This window comes from Lissotriton vulgaris, chromosome 6, assembly GCF_964263255.1.
Source record: "Lissotriton vulgaris chromosome 6, aLisVul1.2, whole genome shotgun sequence".
Lineage (NCBI taxonomy): Eukaryota > Metazoa > Chordata > Amphibia > Caudata > Salamandridae > Lissotriton > Lissotriton vulgaris.
In genome coordinates, this window is record NC_141694.1 from 1,518,367,929 (window position 1) to 1,518,386,326 (window position 18,398).

Consider the following 18,398-nt stretch of genomic DNA (forward strand, 5'->3'; position numbering starts at 1 on the left):
GAAAGTGTTATATTTGAAAATGTACTTTAAAATTAAATTGAGTGTGTAATTGTTTCTAATTAAGATAATTAGTATAATTGCTCGAATTCATGGAACATCCCTATTGCCATATGGCTTTTTACCAGCATGACACCATTCTGGCTTCAGTTGCACTGAATTGGGCAGTGCACAGAACTTTAGCCCAGGACTGAAAGAGTATATTTTTGATTAAGAGTTTCATTGTGTAGGAAATTAAGCAGAACACTCTACAACGTGACGGTATTTCGAAAACGCAAAATATATTCAGTCAATGAATTTAAACGCATCTACAAAATTATTCAGTGCCTAAATATGCTGAAGGCTTCCTGTGAATACATATAATCAACATTTCTTTCGATTTGTACTGTTTTGTTCTTTTTTAAATTACCTTACTACTTATAATATGGTGGCATACACTTAGTATGTGATTGTAAGTATATCTATAAGCCATTTGGGCATGGAAGTATGGCTTGCACAAGGAATTTATTAAATGTACTACTGAGAGGTGACTTTACAGTTGTAAATCCTTTGACTCGGACTCACTATAGCATTGAAATCACATAATATTTTGTGTGAGTAAAATTCCACTCAAAGGTTGGGAAGTGGGGGGCATATTTACAAGGAAGTGGTAGAGTGCAACGTTAACCTCCTTGGCTACACGCTGCACCCCACCACTTCTAAAACATAGGGCTGGACCGTATTTAAAAGAATACGATGAAGCCTTGCGTATCCCCCCGCGCAGGTGCTAAATTAGCTACCTAGTGCCAATGCAGGCCCTTGCACCATAGTGAAACTGTCAGACTTGTCACTTGGTAAAAATAGTAAAAGTAAGAATATATCAGGAACTTACAACACAGTCAGTAATCACTGGCAGACACTATACTCAGCGTCATCCTGTAACATAAATTATAACAGGCACAGTATCACATAAGGCGAGAACTCTATTCTGCTCCAACCTCATAAGTCTAAATATAGTAGACAATAATCTCTCAAACATAACTTGCATTAGGAAATATACTTAATAACATAACCTGCAGTCGGGAATAAATCAAACCTAGACCAAAGTAGAGAATTAAAATAACACATAAGACAGCAGGTAAACCTAATAAGCATAAAAGAACATCTATAAGTATAAATCAAGGTGCATAAAACATACTATAAACATTTCATTTCCTAGCACCTATATAAATTACACTAGGACCTGGCACCCTGTAAACCTAATAATCCCCAGGGCCAACAGGCCATCTCTAAGGGGCTCAAATGCCCTCTGTCCAAAGTCAGGGCGAGCTGCCAATACAGCGACAGTCAAGGGTGCGCACTTGGTGCGAACCTAAACGTTGCAGTTGCCCACTACTTGCTGGGCAGCTGCGAATCTTAAAAGCAGGGCATAAACGTAGCAGCTGGCACTAAGTGCTGCACAGCTGTGCAGGCATAGATGGGGGCAAATGAGTGCGTCTCACTCCTGGATTCAACACATGTCCCCTAAAGAAGGAAAAACCTAAACAGTGCAGCTGCCCCCACTACTTGCTGGGCAGCTGGAAAAGTCAACTGAAATAATATGCAAATGTTGGAGCAATCTAGGCTCTGAGAACACTGGACCACAACGTTGGAGCCACATAGGCTCTGAAAAGTAAGTAATGCCTCCAAACACTGTGGAGCGCAGTGGCGGTTAAAAACAGGACATGCCCACTGGTGGAGCCACTCGGGGCTCTTGAAGCAAAGGTGCCCCCTTTTTGAGTGGCCCGCTGCAAAGACGGGGTCGCTCAGAGCTCGGCAGGACACTGTGCCTCAATCAGGCACTACGATACATGCCCGGAGCCCCCCAGCCCTTCTACACTCACCGGGGTGTTCTCCTCTGGCAGAGGCTCCTCCGGGCAGCAGCAGGACGTCTCTTGCGGGCCTTCCCTATACTCTGGGGAGCCCCGTGCTGCCGTTGGCAGCCTCGGTCTCCTGCCTCGCTTCACCTGGGCCCCCTCCTGGGACCCGGGGCTCTCTTCTCTTCGGCCGCCATCGCGGGGCTCTCCCCTCTGCCTGGGGGCCCTGCGACATCACGCTGCAGCATCACTTCCTCTTTTGTCCGGCAGCCCCGCCCACAACCAGGCGGGCCGCAGACGACAATCTCCGGGGGAGATGAGTGGTAGGCTCCCCCGGATTCAAAATGCGGACAAAGTCGCAGGGTGGGCACCCGCGCATAACAATAATTAAATAAGCAGGTTAAGTCGCTGGGTGGACACCCGCACAATTGACGCACAGGGACGCGCTTCCCTGGTGAGGTACTAGATGCTTTGTCCTAGAGCTTCCTGTTCTATTGATTTGCACAGTGCTGACATTGTTTTCAACTTTACAAGAGTTAGAACTATTTTTAAATCATTTTCGTTTTGTTTGCAGTGTGTGTGCTACTTACTCGGCACTCCTCTCTGTTGTTTTCACGGTCATCAGTCCCGGTCCACCACGGCTTGTGCCGTTTGAGTGGAGGGCTTCTTGACCAATAGCTGGGTCTCCCCTCGGAGTGACGCACTTCCGGGGACGGTGCAGGCGGGCCTTCACCTGTGACTGCTACATCTGGGAATGGCGGCACTGACGCGCAGCGGACGCGCGCAGGGGGCGTGCCGCGGGCGCGCCAAAGGTGAGCCCGTCTGCGAACGTCCGTGGCAGGCCAGGCCCAGGGTCCCGGTCAACTGTTCCACCCGTGGTTTATTCTATGCAGACTCTGCTGTCTTTGAGGGGCATAGTCCATCCACTACCCGACTTGGTGATATCTCAACTCGATCGGGAAGGGTTGCTGAGATCTCATTCTACTCCTATGAATGTAACAACTGCCTCTTTATCGACCAACCTCGCAAAGCAGGTGAACGGCCAAGGATGCAGGTTTGCACTACTTAATACTCGTTCATTACAGAGGCACAGCCTAGAGGTCTTCTCGCTGCTGCAAGAGGACAACCTGGACCTCCTCTGTGTCATTGAAACCTGGCTTAATGATTTCTCTATGCCGGACTTGGTGGCGGCTCTGCCCCCCAATTTTACTGCTATTCATGCTAACCGACCGGATAATATGAGGGGGGGTGGTGTTGCTTTCCTCTTTAACAATGCTCTGAAAACTGAATTACTATGCTCCGAATGTATTGAAGGCGCCGATGTACTAGGAGTCAAGTTCTGCTCTCCTACTGACTGTGTGGTGTTCCTCCTAGTGTACCGTCCACCTAACACAACAACTAGGTTCATGAAACCTTTTTTCTGAAATTAGTACAGGACTTCCGCACCCACTATGAAGGACTGGTGGTGCTCGGGATTTTAATTTTCATTGGGAAATAACCCCGAAGGATGGTCAGACTAAAGATCTAGAAGAGGTTTTAGCATCTCTGGGACTTAGCCAGATGGTGGGTGGGTCCACACATGAGAGGGGCCACACTGTGGATTTGGTTTGGTCAACCTGCCCACTTTTAGGTCCCTTAGTAGCATCCCCATGCTCTTGGTCAGATCATTACCTGATTAAAGGCCAATACCCCCTCTCTTCAAGAAGAGTTAAAGTCACACCAGAATGGAAAACTCTGCGGAGCTGGAGGCAGGTCATAGCATCTGACCTGATAGCTATTCTACAACACTCTGTTAACTCTCCGCCCATGAATGCCGATCTGGACATGGAAAGCGTTGCCTTGCTGTCTACACTTAAGGATGCGATCGAGATTGTAGCACCGGCCCATAAAATCAGGCTAGTTGACAAGGACAAGGGGACACTATGGTTCAATAATGCTCTTAGGGAACAAAAACAAGCCCTCCGCCAATGCGAGAGAGCCTGCGTAAGTCTCACAAACCTAGTGCTTTTGCGGCATATGCGCTGAAGTTCACTGCATACAAAAAAGCTATCCGCTTGAGGAAGGCCAAATTCTATGAGGCGACAATCTCTGAGGCTACTAACCCGAAGAAAGAAGTGTTTAAAGTCCTAAAAGACTTGAGGACGGTTAGGGTGCCTAACCCGACTTTTAGCCAAAAGGACTGCAATGTTTTTCAAACCTTTTTCTTGGATAAGATAAAGGATTTGAAGATAGAAATTAGTCATAGCTCTACCCTTCTCTGTTCTATTGAGCCTCCCTCCATTCCCCCAGACCGCTTACGAATCTCCTGACTAGTGTGCCCCCCCTTACTAAGGAGTCCCTAGTCTCATTAGTGGGCCGGGTGAAATCAGGCTCTCCAGCGGACCCCTGCCCTCCAAAAATGTTCAAGCTTGGATGGTCAGGTATGGAGGATAAAATGCTTGCTCTTTTGTACCTGTCCCTGGAGACGTTACTTGTCCCTTCTAACTTCAAGGAAGCACAGGTGTTTCCACTTCTAAAGAAACCGGGTGCTGACCTGAAAAACTTAAAGAACTTTAGGCCAATCTCTCAGCTGCCTTTCCTGGCAAGTTTTAGAACAGCATGTTTTACATTCTCTCACCTATCACCTGGAAGGTACTTTTCTCCTTGAGGCCAATCAGGCTGGGTTCAGAGCTCATCACAGCACAGAATTGGTTATGCTTTCCGTACTGGATGATCTGCGACTCAGGGCTGACAAGAAAACTCTGTGTGCTTTGGTCCTATTGGACTTATCTGCGGCGTTTGACACCGTTAATCATGGCTGCCTACTCTCGCGGATCAAGGAGCAAGGGATCCAGGGCTCTGCTCTGGCTTGGTTGACCTCCTTTCTAAAGACCGCTTCCAGCGACTCCAACTAGCTGATCTAGTGTCTAAACCAGCCTGATCCAGATTGACCATTCACCGATGGCTCACTTGAAAATGCAAGACATTCTCAAGTTTACCATCAACTGGATGTCGGATAATTCATTAAAAATAAACCCTGACAAAACTGAAGTCCTAGCGGTCACCACAGCTTCTAATCCGTGGTGTGAGTCGTTCTGGCCAGCAGAAGTCGGGCCTTTCCCAGTAGTCGCAGGGGCAGTAAAAAGTCTGGGCATCAAAATTGATGCCTGGCTATCTATGACACACCAAGTATCGGCGGTGGAGGGTACTTATGTTAATCTGCTGCGCCAACTTCGAAAATTATCCTCACTGTTGTCTTTCTCCACTCTCAGACTGGCGGTCTCTGCCTTGATTCTGGCACGCCTCGATTATGGCAACTCTTTATACTACGGCCTACCACAAAACCTGTTGGCCAGGCTACAAGTTGTGTTGAACGACGCTGCTAGATTGATCTTTAAAAAACCTAGGTGTACCCGGGCCACTCCCTTACTTCAGAATTTACACTGGCTTCCAATTGCCCAGAGAACTAAATTCAAAAGCCTCTGTATCACACACAAGGCCATTCATTGCTCGGCCCCTAGCTATATCAAGGACGGATTGATCCGTTATACGCCGAGTAGGGCCCTTCCGTCAGCCGATGCATGCAATTTGGTCTCACCCCATTTTAACCTCGCGTCCATGGGTGGTAGAGCCTTTTCTAGTACCATCCCTCAGGCCTGGAACCGCCTTCCAGTTAAACTTCGGAAGGAAACTAATTTACTCCCTTTTTGGAAAACTCTGAAGACTGTGCTTTTCCTGGAAGCCTGGGGGCCCCTCTGATTTGGTGGCTCTACATCTCTCGTGGGTTGTGTATGTCCCCTGATAGCGCTTAGATACCTCTGGGTGATAATGCGCTATAAAAGTGTATATTAACATAACATAACATAACATAACATAAGGGCAATCACGGCGGCCATGCGGGGTGGGCACCCGCAATGGTTACAAATAAGCGGTCATAATGCAGGGTGGGTACCCGCAGGGAAATACTAAAATAAGCAGGGTGGGCACCCGCAAGGTTGGTACCACAGGGGAATCCCTACGCTGGGGATTCCCACTCTCTCTCCCCAAGCAGCGCCACGCTGCAGAGACCCTTTGAGAAATAAAGGTAGAGCACTCCCAGGGCCCTAAAAGATGCAGCAAGGTCCTGTAGAGAGAAGAAATAAGTCCCAGCAACAACATGTCCTTAAAGATGAAAAGGGGCAGGCAGGGCCCAGGGAAAAGAAGTCCTCCAGGCATCCAGGGGCAGGGCATAGCCCGGGGAGGCAAGCCTTCCCCTGAGCCCCAGCAGCAGCAAACCCTGGTAGTTTCAAGTCCAAAAACAAGAAAATGTACTTGGGGTCACAGCCCCTATATTTATACAGCTAAATCCTTTGTTCTAGCATTGTACGGCATGGGGAACCAGTTACAGCTGGTTCAGGAGCACTTTGTTTTGCTCAGCTCCTCTCTCCCTTTCACAAGACACGCCAGGGACATCAGACGCACCACAGGGGATGGAGCCAGCATTGTGAAGGGAAGACACAGCCCTATTCAGGTCCCAGGTGCAACTCCTCCCTCCCATCTACATGCAGATCTCCTATTCACCACTGGGCAGACTCATCCTGGCGCCTGGAGCCAACCACACCAGCCAGCCCCTGTCACTCACAAGCCAGACAGGCAATTCACATCTCTCAGAACAGAACACAGAAATGTCAACTTCTAAAAGTGGCGCTTCTCCACTAGACACAATAAATCTGCGCACACCATCGCGCAGCATTTATTCTCACGAGTTAGAACATACTAAACTTGACCCTGTACTCCCCACATATCAGGAACTACCATGGACACACATATTCCCCATGCATTCTTATGGGAGGGCAGGCCACTCTCAGCACACGCATTCAGAGTGCACCCACACTTTGCACTGGGCCACAGTGCTAAAGTGCGCAGAGGCCTAAAATCACTACTACTATGCCAGAGGCTAAAGGCAATAAGTTTAGGGGTGAACCTGCCAAAAAGTCTCAAGTCCAACAGTGTCCCTTCCTGCACATAAACAATCTGAAATGGCATGTTGAAACTTCTGTGTGCTTCCTAATGAAGCACACATAGAAGCTTCAAAACATCAATTTTGTAATTGATTATTTGTATGTAGGAAGGGACATCTTCCAGCACATAAACAATTAACAATTTTGCTGTTTCTATGTGTGCTGCTCAACACAGCACACATGGAAACAGCAAAAACGAGGAGAAATTAAACATTTCTTTCCATCAGAGTAAGCAGGTTTTTACTGGTCTTGATTTTGGCACTGCTCCAAATATTTACGCCACCCTTGTAAACATCCACCACAACACCCATTGCCCTCTCCTTTCACGTTAAGTATAGCATGACAGGGTGCCTTATTCACAAGGTGGCGTTAACCCATGTTAAGTGGCTTAACGCCACCTTGTGAATAAGGCGAAGCCCCTATCAACACCACAACGTCCAGAAAAGTGATGTGGTGGCAATAGAGGCTTGTAAATATGCCCCTGGACTTCAAAGGTGTTGTTTGCCTAAAAAAGGTTTTGAATACACCAAACATGTGATTTTGTGGTAAGCACAAACTCCTTTTTGGCCCGTTCTGACCCTGGAAATGGTCGGAGACTTAATTATGTGAAGAACAGACGTAGCTTGTTCTTCACATAATTCACTAAATCAGAGCAAGCACAGACGTGATGTAGGACATTTTATAAGGTTTATTGTGACATGACCAAAAGTCTCCTTTCTTTGAAGCTTTCCTGCAGTAACTAGCTCCTTAGAACATTTTACACATTATATACAGAGAGTGTTCCATATGTAACATATCATGGAACCAAGTCCTTTCTCCACACATATTCCTTCTACAAAAACAAGCATTTGCAAAGCCAATAGGTCTCGCCTTTGAGACCCATTGGCATTGGCAGTGCTTTTTGGAGATGCACTACAATTTTGAGCTTTTTCCCAACACTGTGAAACTCAGTCAAGATTTTTTTGTAAAACAAAAAAAGTCACAAAGATGCAGCACTGTTGGCGGTCACACCATTCCACTTTCACATGTGTGTGTGAGATGACATGCAGGTTGCTGTATCAGAAAGCATGTATGTACATTAGCGGAATGACATGAGCGGCATTTGGTTTCATTTTTATTTATTTTTTGATTTAACGATAGCACCACCTGCATTGGTAAATAAAAACAAATTGGATTTCTTTTAGCATGAAAGTCAAATTATAATATATATAAAAGGACAGCGGGTGTAACCGCGGCGCGAATGGCGGAGCAGGTGATGTCTAGGAGGGAAAAAGCATTGCACGAGGGAGAGAGAGCAGCAGAGGGTGGTGCAAAGCATACATTAAGAAAAGAATGCAGAGAGACAGAGCTGGGTAGGAGAATTATGTGAGAGAACAAGAAGGTCACAAAAGTGACCGCATATGAAGGCAATAATAACGAATGAAGAGAGAGAAAAACACATTGCGAGGAGTGAGGATTTGGGGGAGTAATTAGCGAGAGATAGAGAGATGAAACCCCATGCAGTCTTGTGGAATACTTACCTGAAAAAAAAAAGTTCCATAAAAGTGAGCAGTTTGAGGCCAGAAGCCAGTCAATCAGACAGATGATAAAGAGGGAAGGCGCAAATACAAAATGGACATGCTGGAACAAGGAAAGCCAGTGAATGAAGAGCAAGCAAATCATAATGATAATAAAGCCAAACAATAGTAAGCAATGGGAGAGCTTTCAGCCCCTCTAAATTTTTTCATATGCTGGCAATAGGTCTTTTTCAACCACACAACCCTGCTGTCTGATAAGATTGACCTAAAACCACTAAAGGCAGTTCAGGTACGCACAAAAATAAGGACCCACACATCAAGAGAAAAGCCACTCCTATAGTTATATCATCCATGCTCCCTCTAACACTTTCCCCCTGTTTCTTCCAAGAGCTAGACAAACTTTCCTTTGGAATGACAAGAGAGCAAGGATTTCATACAAATCTCTCAGGATGCCTGTTACAGAAGGGGGTTGTAGTCTCCCAAACTGGAACCTATATCAAACAACCTTGCTAGTGGGCCAAGATCCTGCCTGGTTTCTCCCAGATTCAAATAACACGCCCCATATGTGTATATTAAACGTGAGCTTTGCTCACATTTTAGCCTTTCCTTCTTTATCACAATCGTGAAATTCACTACATCACATTCTCACTGCGTTCTTTACGATAAGGCCAGTATGTGAAAAAGTTTAGAATAACGACTTCCGTAACACATCAATAACTCCAGATGGGCGTCCTTATGGTTCAATGCTAAGCTCAATACTGATCTTAATCTCAGCATTGCAATTGTGTGGGCCTCCAAGGGAATCAGGCTAATTAAAGAACTCTATGGCAATATTTTTGACCCATTTCCTTTTTCCGACCTTGCCATGAAACACAATCCCACTAGCCTGGACTTTTATAGGTTTCTAAAAATCAAGGTGAAAATATCTAAATTTGTCCTCTCTACAAAGTCAGCTATAATCACACATCGGGCCCTCTGGCACCCTCGGGCATGTTACCTCTAAAATCTACAAATTCCTATCTGATTCTTAACCCCCACAAGTCTCAATTATTTGTACCAAATTTGCCAACTTTCCTTGTGCAACTAAATTGCCCTGTCTCTTATTCAGTCAAAATTCTTTACAGCAAATCTATTACATACGACACCAGATCGCCTGTACAAATTAAAATTACGAGCTAATAATAAATGCTGGAATTGCATCCTAGAGCCAGGGACACATCGACACATGTTCTTTGGGTGCAAGTTGTTAGACTTATACTGGGTATCTATACAGAAACATTTGTCAGTAATCTTTAATATACCCATAACCTTTTCCTTTTCTATGGTAACGTTGGGTCCCCGGGCCTCATTATCTCCTCTCCCCTTAGACACCACTGATATCGCACTGCTGGACTTACTCTTAACCACTGCAGTTAAAGTCATACTTACAGAGTGGAAATCTTTCCAACATCTATCGTATCATACTTGGTGGGCTTGGGTGTCATACCTCCGAAGAACCCACATGATGCATTCGGAAAGGCAATCCGCATCACCAATTTCTAGCAATGTTTGAAGATCTTTGTACAGATACATTAATCTAGGTTCTTAGGGTCTTGTGACTCACCCCTCTATTGGGCCTGTTTCTTAAGGCTTAATACTATGTTCATGAAGCAGATATCCTGCCATGCCTCCCCCGCTCCTCTTCTCTTCACTCTTCTTTTGTTTGGTGACTCTTGATATACAAATGATACAAATGATGCCACACTCTTTGGTACTAAGTCCACCCATCGAATTCAGCTCATATAAGTTACAATCCCTTTTTGAGCCTTTTGTTCCCATACACTGTAAGTTATCTGCAGACAGCCAACATTTTTGTCCTTTTACGCCTGAACTGTCCTTAGATATTCAATTGTAACAACTGATATATGTAATTCATTGCTTTGGCAGGAGTATCCTGTACCTCGTTACTTTTGTCTATATCGCTCTATTGCCTAATGTTATGCCTTTTTTCTCACACTAATAACGTAATTGGAACACAAAAAAAGCCACTGAAGGCAATCTCAAAACACATACAAACGGAGATCCACAGATCAAGGCACACAGACTACAGGTAGTTTGAGGGCACTGCTTGAACAGTGACAAACAAATAATGGCACCTTAATCTGAAATATTTTCCAGGTAACCGAACAGCCAAGCAATCAGAGGTCAGAAGACACCAAGGTGTGAGGCACCATGGAAAGGGGAATATTGTTTGCAGGTCTTATATGCACTTTGGAGAACATCATGGGGAGAGGAGTGTTTTCCTGTGCCAAGATCCAAGATATAGTGACAAACCCATAACATAGGTACTACATCATGTTTCTCCTTGTCATTTGAAGAGAAATAAAAAAGAAATGGCAATCCCTCGCAGGTAAAAATCAGGTCTAGGAACTTTCACAACAGTCAGCTAAATATTAGTTAACCCTGGTGTAGTTTCAATGTCATGGCTTACGTGCCATGTGATGCCAAATGCACAAACGGGTCCTGCAAATCTGCCTTGAATGGTTACTCCTGAGAAGCGCCGATTTCTTGAAACGTCCAGTCTCCTGGTTCACTGTGTTCCGTGTCCGATCCACGGAACACGGTGAACCGGGAGACTGGACGTTTCAATACTCGAGCGTTGGGGTTATCTGCTCCAATCAGTGCGGTGGGTCTTCTGGTGTCTTGTGGATGAGCCTTTGATTTATGAGAAACTCTACTGCCTGTGAACGATTGTGGAATTATCTATTCCTGGGGTGTCCACTTCTTTAGAAAGACCTGATGGTGCACACACATCGGTCTTCATAAGAGTGCTTCTACACGTGCGTGTTCGGCTTGAGACGGTCACGGGCCCCGCCAGGTCGGAAATATCACCGGTGGTGCGACTTGACTGGACTTACGCTATATAGGCAAGCCCTGAGGAGTCGCGAACACTTTGTTCCTAACGCGATGAAACACGTGTCGGCTGGTTGTGGAACGAATAAACCTTGAAATTCATGAACTCGGAGTATCAAGTAATTGATGTTATTTTTTGCTGTCTTTGTTGCAACAATAGTGCTTTGTGACCTGTAATACTACACATGTTTAGGACTTTTGCATATGTGTGCATAGTCAATTTTTCCCAAGTCTTAGCGTTGGCTCACCATCTTGTGATCCTGGGCAATTCACTTAATCTCCCATGGTTAAAAAAAATGAATGCAAACTTGTGTAATGCAAGTGGTGTTCATGTAAAGTGCTCCAATATCTTTGGGTGGGGTTGTGGTTACGCTATATAAAAATGCAAAAAAAAGAAGAAATAGTGCCTCAATTACAGTGTGAGCAGCAGACAGACACTAATTACCTTAAATCAACCTGTACTTTGTCCATGTTCCACACAAGGAAACTATGGAGTCAATGACGATTTTGGTGCAGTTGCATCAGCTGTCATTAAGCACAAATGATTTCTAACTCAACTCGTGCAGGCGGACAGTCCTTTTGCCTTTCCCAAGGTGGTGTCCTGAAAAAGGGCACCGCATATGGTACCGCAAATATGTTCTAGCATGGCATGGACTGTGAAGTCAATGCTGTGCTGGAACTCGGGTGCAAGCAGACAGGGAGGCACATGCATACCCGTGGCGGGGGCATGGGACCCTATTGGGCCCCCTTTCTTCCCCCACTGCCAGCCTTTTCGTGGTGGTCTCACTGCCATGGAAAGGCTGGCGGGGAGATGAACTCATATTAGGGAACGAGTGTTTACAACCCTTCCATCACATTGCGTTACTGTTACAATGCAGTTGTTACAACAACTGTGTTGTTAGAACGCGATACCTTTACATTGCAAGTCATTAGATCGACTTGCTGTAGGGGGCGCTCTAACATAAGGAATAGTATAATTTACCATTCCAACACCTTCCCTACTTTTGCCCAGGCTGGAGTTGAAATAGTAAATTATACTATTCCTAAGTCCTGCGCGCCCCCTACAGCGAGTTGATCTAATGACTTGCGATGTAAAGTTATCGCTTCCTAACAACGCGGTCCGCCGCTCTCATAATCAGGCCCTATGTGATGTAGGAAGTGATGCCTCCCACTCGCTGCCAAATAAGAACACAGCAGTGATGAGAGATAATGATGTCAACATATGGGACGTAATGGGCAGAATAAAAGTCCCATTGTAGAATTACTTTTTTTGTAGACAGAAGAGGTCACCAACTGACAGCGCATGAGCACTGCATGAAGGGTTGACCTAAAAATGTAATATAGAAAAGAACAATAAAGATACAATATGTGCAAAGCAATATATCCAACAACAACTGCAATAAATGTAATTCAATCTAAGCATGTTCACTGAAGTATGTTTAGATCATGTGCAGAACTCAATCCATCAATTTTACGAGGTGGTCTATGATCTCAATTACTGCAAAAAACACCAATTGGTTGAGAAGAAGGTTCATATCTGTACTTTTGGAGCAGTTTCTCCACTTTTGCTAACCTCCATTTAGAAATTGCGTTGTTGGTTGACTGGGGCAGGAGCTGTGCTCAAGCAGCAACTACAATCATAGTCAGGGTTAGGCACAAGCAAACCCCAAATCAACTTTTGCTCAACCCCCTGGTAGTTTGGCACAAAGCAGTGAGGCTTAACGTAGAGGCAATGTGTAAAGTATTTGAGCAACACTTTAAAGAGTAAAACCGTCAAAACACCACACAAAGAGATCCCACAACATGTTAGAAATATAGAGCTTACTTTAATAACTCACAAAACACCAAAATATCAGACATCCAATCAAGATAACTTGAGATATGAATTTTTAGAGACTAAACTGCAATATAATGCCTAAAAGCATAAAGTGACAACCTTGGCTATCTGGTCATGCCTGACCGGGTCAGAAGTGAAAGGTTCTGGCTGACAGGAATTGAGGGAGGGTCAGCTATAGTCCCAGATTAGTCCAGCTAAAGTTTTACCTTCTCATGTTTTGTATCAAGAGTCCCATTCGCGTTGTAGAGGATCTTCGGGAGCAAGGAGATCGTTGCGGGTGGTAGTCGCCCGCCTGGGCTGCCAGGAATCATTCAGATTTCCTGGTGAACGATGCAGGGTGCCTAAAATGGTGACGGTGCATAGCAGGCACGTCCACCAGAATAGGATACATATGAAACCGGCCTTTCCATGTCGGCGAGGCCATAAGAAATATTCTGTCAAAGGATTCTTGGTAAATGTCACCCATATTTGACCTTTGTGTGCTATGTCTAAAATATTGTTTGCAAACCATTGCTTCCAATAAGTAACTCATCTAGCTCAGAGAGTTAATTAAATACTTTTCAGAATGGTTGTATTTCTTGTTTATGAATTTCCTCCATGGACCTTTCATTTACTAAAATCCCTAATACTTACTTGCATAATCTTGTCTTTTTCCATTTCATTAACTCATTCCTGTTTGTCCCTATAATACACTCATCCACCTTTTCATCTCCATAACCTTCTAAACTTAATATGGACTAGCAATCAGCACTTAAAATCGTAAATTGATACTTGTATAGCACACTACTCACCCGCAAGGGTCTCGAGGCGCTTGTACAAATACCTCTTTGGAACCCATCTTGGCTTTCCCTGTGTGGCATCCACTCCTGGGCCCCCCAAGTTGGAGCCAAGGCATCCTTAGTGTTTTGTGGGCCATTGTGGAAATTAAGCAAGCTATTGCCCAGAGTTGCAGAGTGGGACTTTTGACCCCAAGACCCGCCGAGGCCAGGAATTGAACCCTGGTCCTGGGCCAAAGCTCTGCATCAGGGTGTGCCGCATTAACCATTGAGCCACACTTCTCCACTGTCATGAGACCACCCAAAGTCTATTTTGAAGTAGAATTCAAGCAATATTGCTGAAGGTATTGTTAACCATGCTGTGGATTGTTTCATTTTGCTTCCAGAAAGTCTGTCTATCAGTGGCTGAAAATGTATGGCCATTAGCAAAGATATGCTTTAAATTTCTAAACACAAAGATCAAACTTAATTTTGGAAGGCCTGTGCTCCACAGGTTTTAATATTCATGAAGAAAATCCTATGGTAAATTCATTCTTCTCTTGATCTTGACACAGAAAGACTAAACACAAGCTGTCGGTCAGTCCCTCACCAATGTGGCAGTCTGACCACGGCCTCAGATGTCAGTTGGACCGACACCGATGTGCTGTCAGTGTCGGTCCCACCAACATCGTAATGAGCCCTATGTCTATTATGGTCAATCTTTGATAGCTTATGTAAATGTACAGGAATTTATATAGCGCAAATCACCGAGTGGTTTCTAAGCACTTGGTATTCCCCTGTGAGATAAACCTGGCAGAGTATCCGCAAGGTGAAAGCCAGGCATCCCGCTGCGAGGGGCCGTTGTGGAGATTAAGCAAGCTATTGCCCAGAGTCGCAGAGTGTGAACCTGTGAATTGAGTAGGCACCGGAGCGAGAATTGTCGAGTCCATGGACATTTTTAGGACTCAAGATCCCACCGAGCCGGGAATTGAACTCTGGTCCCGGGCTGACCTCTGCTTCCAGGTCTGCCTCCTCTAACCAGTGAGCCACACTTCTCCACGAGGGCCTACGACATTTTAATGTATTACATGTTCAGCACAATCCGATCTGCAATTAAAATGCCATCTGTAAACTGCCACACTTTCTGTGGAAATATGAAATTGTTCTATATGCTTTTCATTAAGCTGTGGATGTTGGTCGAAAAACCACAGAACTCATGGAAAAATACTATGAATTGGAAGAGCTGACCCTTCCAATGGAAAGTTATTACTATTCTGTTTTCTGGGGACAACTCCAACATTATTTGGCAAACATTAGCACTGAAAAAAAGCTAATTTGAGTGAAATTTGTGACATTCGTGCTGGGAGTCCACCAGCACCACTGTGTGAAAACTCTTACTGATGTCAAAATAATCAATTGTCCTAGAGCAACTTTAGTAGTAAGCATTCTTCCACTGTTTCTTTACAAACCACAAAGGGAGCAGCATAATATATGCATGGGGGCAGGCACTTTGATGTGCAACTGCAAGAGTTCACATATTATTTCTGTGGTATCAGCCTGCTACCGGATGGAACAAAGTACAGTCTCCTCACCAAAAGTTGGCACATCATGTTCAAGAATATCAAGTCAGTAGTTCTGTTGAAATCAGCTTTATTTTTCAAGAATACGTCCCAAAAAGTGCTCTTTCACTAATCTCAGTTTCACATAAATTTTGTTCATTATGACTAGAAATGTTCGACTTTGTTGAAGGAAGTAATCAGGTGTATCAACTAATATTTCATTATTTTACTCACTTCACTAATAGCCAAATGTCTGGAGTCATGGGCCATGATTGCAAAAGATTCATATTTTCACCAAATGCAAAATCGTTTTACTCACTGCCTGTCAAGTTTAATATTTTAATACCTCGTCCAACTCCTGAAATTGACTTCACGGTTGGTACCTATGATATCTGGCTGTATATATTTTCTCTGTCACTCCTATATGTAATAACATCGGGGCATATTATCAACAACTAGCGATATTTATCGCTAAAGAAGCTTAGCGACATTTTTTTTACCGCCAAGCATCTCCGGATTTTATCGCAGAGATAATGTGCTATTAGCAACGTTTATCTCCAATGCGATAAAATAACCGGTGATAGTGGCGAAATGCGTGAATATCGCTGGAAAACCAGCGATATTCACGCATCATCGCCAATAGGGTCTTAGCCAGAATATCCACCTCCCATTGGATATAATGGCTAAGAACTGGTCTGAGCAGGCGTTAGTTTTTAGCGATATTCGCGCCTAGCACAATTTTTTTTAGCGCTACGCCTGCCTTGCTAATAGGCAATAGCGACGTTAGCGACTGCTTTCAGTCGCTAACTGGTTGGGTACGCCCACTTTGCATGTCATTAGCGATAAATATCACTGACATGCAAAGCAGGCCCCAAACCACTCGCTATCACCTAAAAGCTGTTGCTAACTAATGTTAGCGACAGCTTACTAATAGGGCGATGAAATTATCGCCGCTTTGCGGCCGAAAACGGCTGCAAAAGCGGCGATAATTTCGTTTCGCCTGCCTTGATAATATGCCCCTTAGTGACTCAACAAAGCTGTGTAAAGCCCAGAGCTCTGTCCACTGCGAATGGTCTCCATCAAAGCACAAGACTAACTTGAGGTGTCCAAGAACTTATGGGCAGGGCTTAGATTTGCTTTCTTTGCTGTTCTACACTTTGCAGATCCTCTTCGTGTACATCAAATATGTGCGGTATTTTTCTGCCATCCCAGTCTATTCATAATAATTTCCTGTGATCATACTAGAACTTTCTATATAGTACTCTATTGTTTGCTATTCACTACCATAATCTACTTCCTCCCCCTCTTCTATATAACACTGTAAATTCTGCTTCTCCTGCTTTAAGAGAGAGAATGCACGATTCCTTCTTGACTTCCAGTGGCGATACACTAATGTAAATTAGAGCCTATTCATTGCCTTTTTTTTTTCTTTATCACTAATCTCCCGCCTCCCACCGCTAATATTCCAACTAGCTCTCTCAACATTACCTTTTTACTCCTTTTGTCTATAGTATTTTGTAATGGACTCTACATCAAACTGTTCGTCCATTTAACTAGTGTTATCCTGATCTGTACTTTATTAATCTAATATGTGTTAATTTCATAATGGCTAAAGGTATCCACACATTGCACAACCTCTGCAGGACATGGTCGGGAGATTGAGCCCTTATCTGTGCATATTTTCCCACACCATCCTGTCAAAGTATGGATCTTAATATGGCTAAACCTTTAATAAGAATAATCCAGGGCCCATGTCATGATTCAGTTTTTTGTGCTGTCCAGTGCATAAGGGAACTGTGCATGTGGTTTTGGCATCTTGAACGTGTACATTAATTTGAAATATCTCAAATTTAGTGCATGCTATACTGACAGGAGAGCTCGGAAACACAAACAGGCAAATATTGCCCAATTTTTCCGAGCTTTGATATTCTTTTCTTTCACCTCTTTTAACACTTGATTTAGAAGTTAGATGACTATTTATATATTCATTTTATTTTAGTTCTTTTGCAAACAAAAGGATGTTGACAAGCATGTAAAGCATGCAAGAGGCCAATCTTTTAACCACTATGCGCTACAAAGGGCTAGCAATAGTATATACCCCTTATGCTAAATCACGAAGGCAATGGGTGACTACTAATTTTTAGGAAACATAAGTACAAATGTATTATGTTTATGTTTATGTAAGGGGTTTGTCGCGCACAGCTAATCAATAGAGGGTCCCGGCACAAGCCCAAGCGTCACATAGAACCAAAGCGTAGATGAACTAGAAACAGGCTAATTGAACATGAACGTTTTGAGGTTTTTTCTAAACTGAGAAGGATTATTAAGACTACGCAGATCCAGAGGAAGGGAATTCCAGTATGTTGCTGCAAGTTAGTTCAGAGAGCTACCTTCCTTACGTTTTAGATGAAACCTGGGAACAGACGATAGAAGCATGTTCGAGCAACGAAGAAACCTGCCGGGGGTATAGAACTAAAAAGTTTCCTGAGATTGGCACGGCCAATCTCAGGAACTTGTAAAGTACAGCATGAGCAATAGTCACAGCCTTGAACATTATCCTAGCTCTAACTGGCAGCCAGTGTAAGTTACGCAATATTGCCTAAAACTGGAGCGTGTAGGAAGATCCTGTAGAAAAAGGGCGGCAGCATTCTGAACAACCTGTAATTTGTCCAAAAGGTAGCAAGGCAGACCAATGTAAAGCGCATTCGCATAGTCTATGCGAGAGGTGACCAAAGCAGGGATGACCGTTTCTTCAGCAAAGAGAGGCAACAGTGGCAAGAATCTGCGGAGGAGTTTTAAAATACCAAAGCAAGTGCCAGTGAGTTTGCCAATCTGGTTACCAAAACTGAGATTCACATCAAATCAGATGCCAAGATTTTTCACAGGATGACCTGAAGGAGAAGGATATGGGGATTCAGTCGGCTAGAAAATATGCCAAAACAATGGGGGAAACTCCCCAAAGAAAAGAATCACTGTTTCGTCTGCATTACATTTTAACTGAGCAGACACAAGCTAGCTAAATATCAC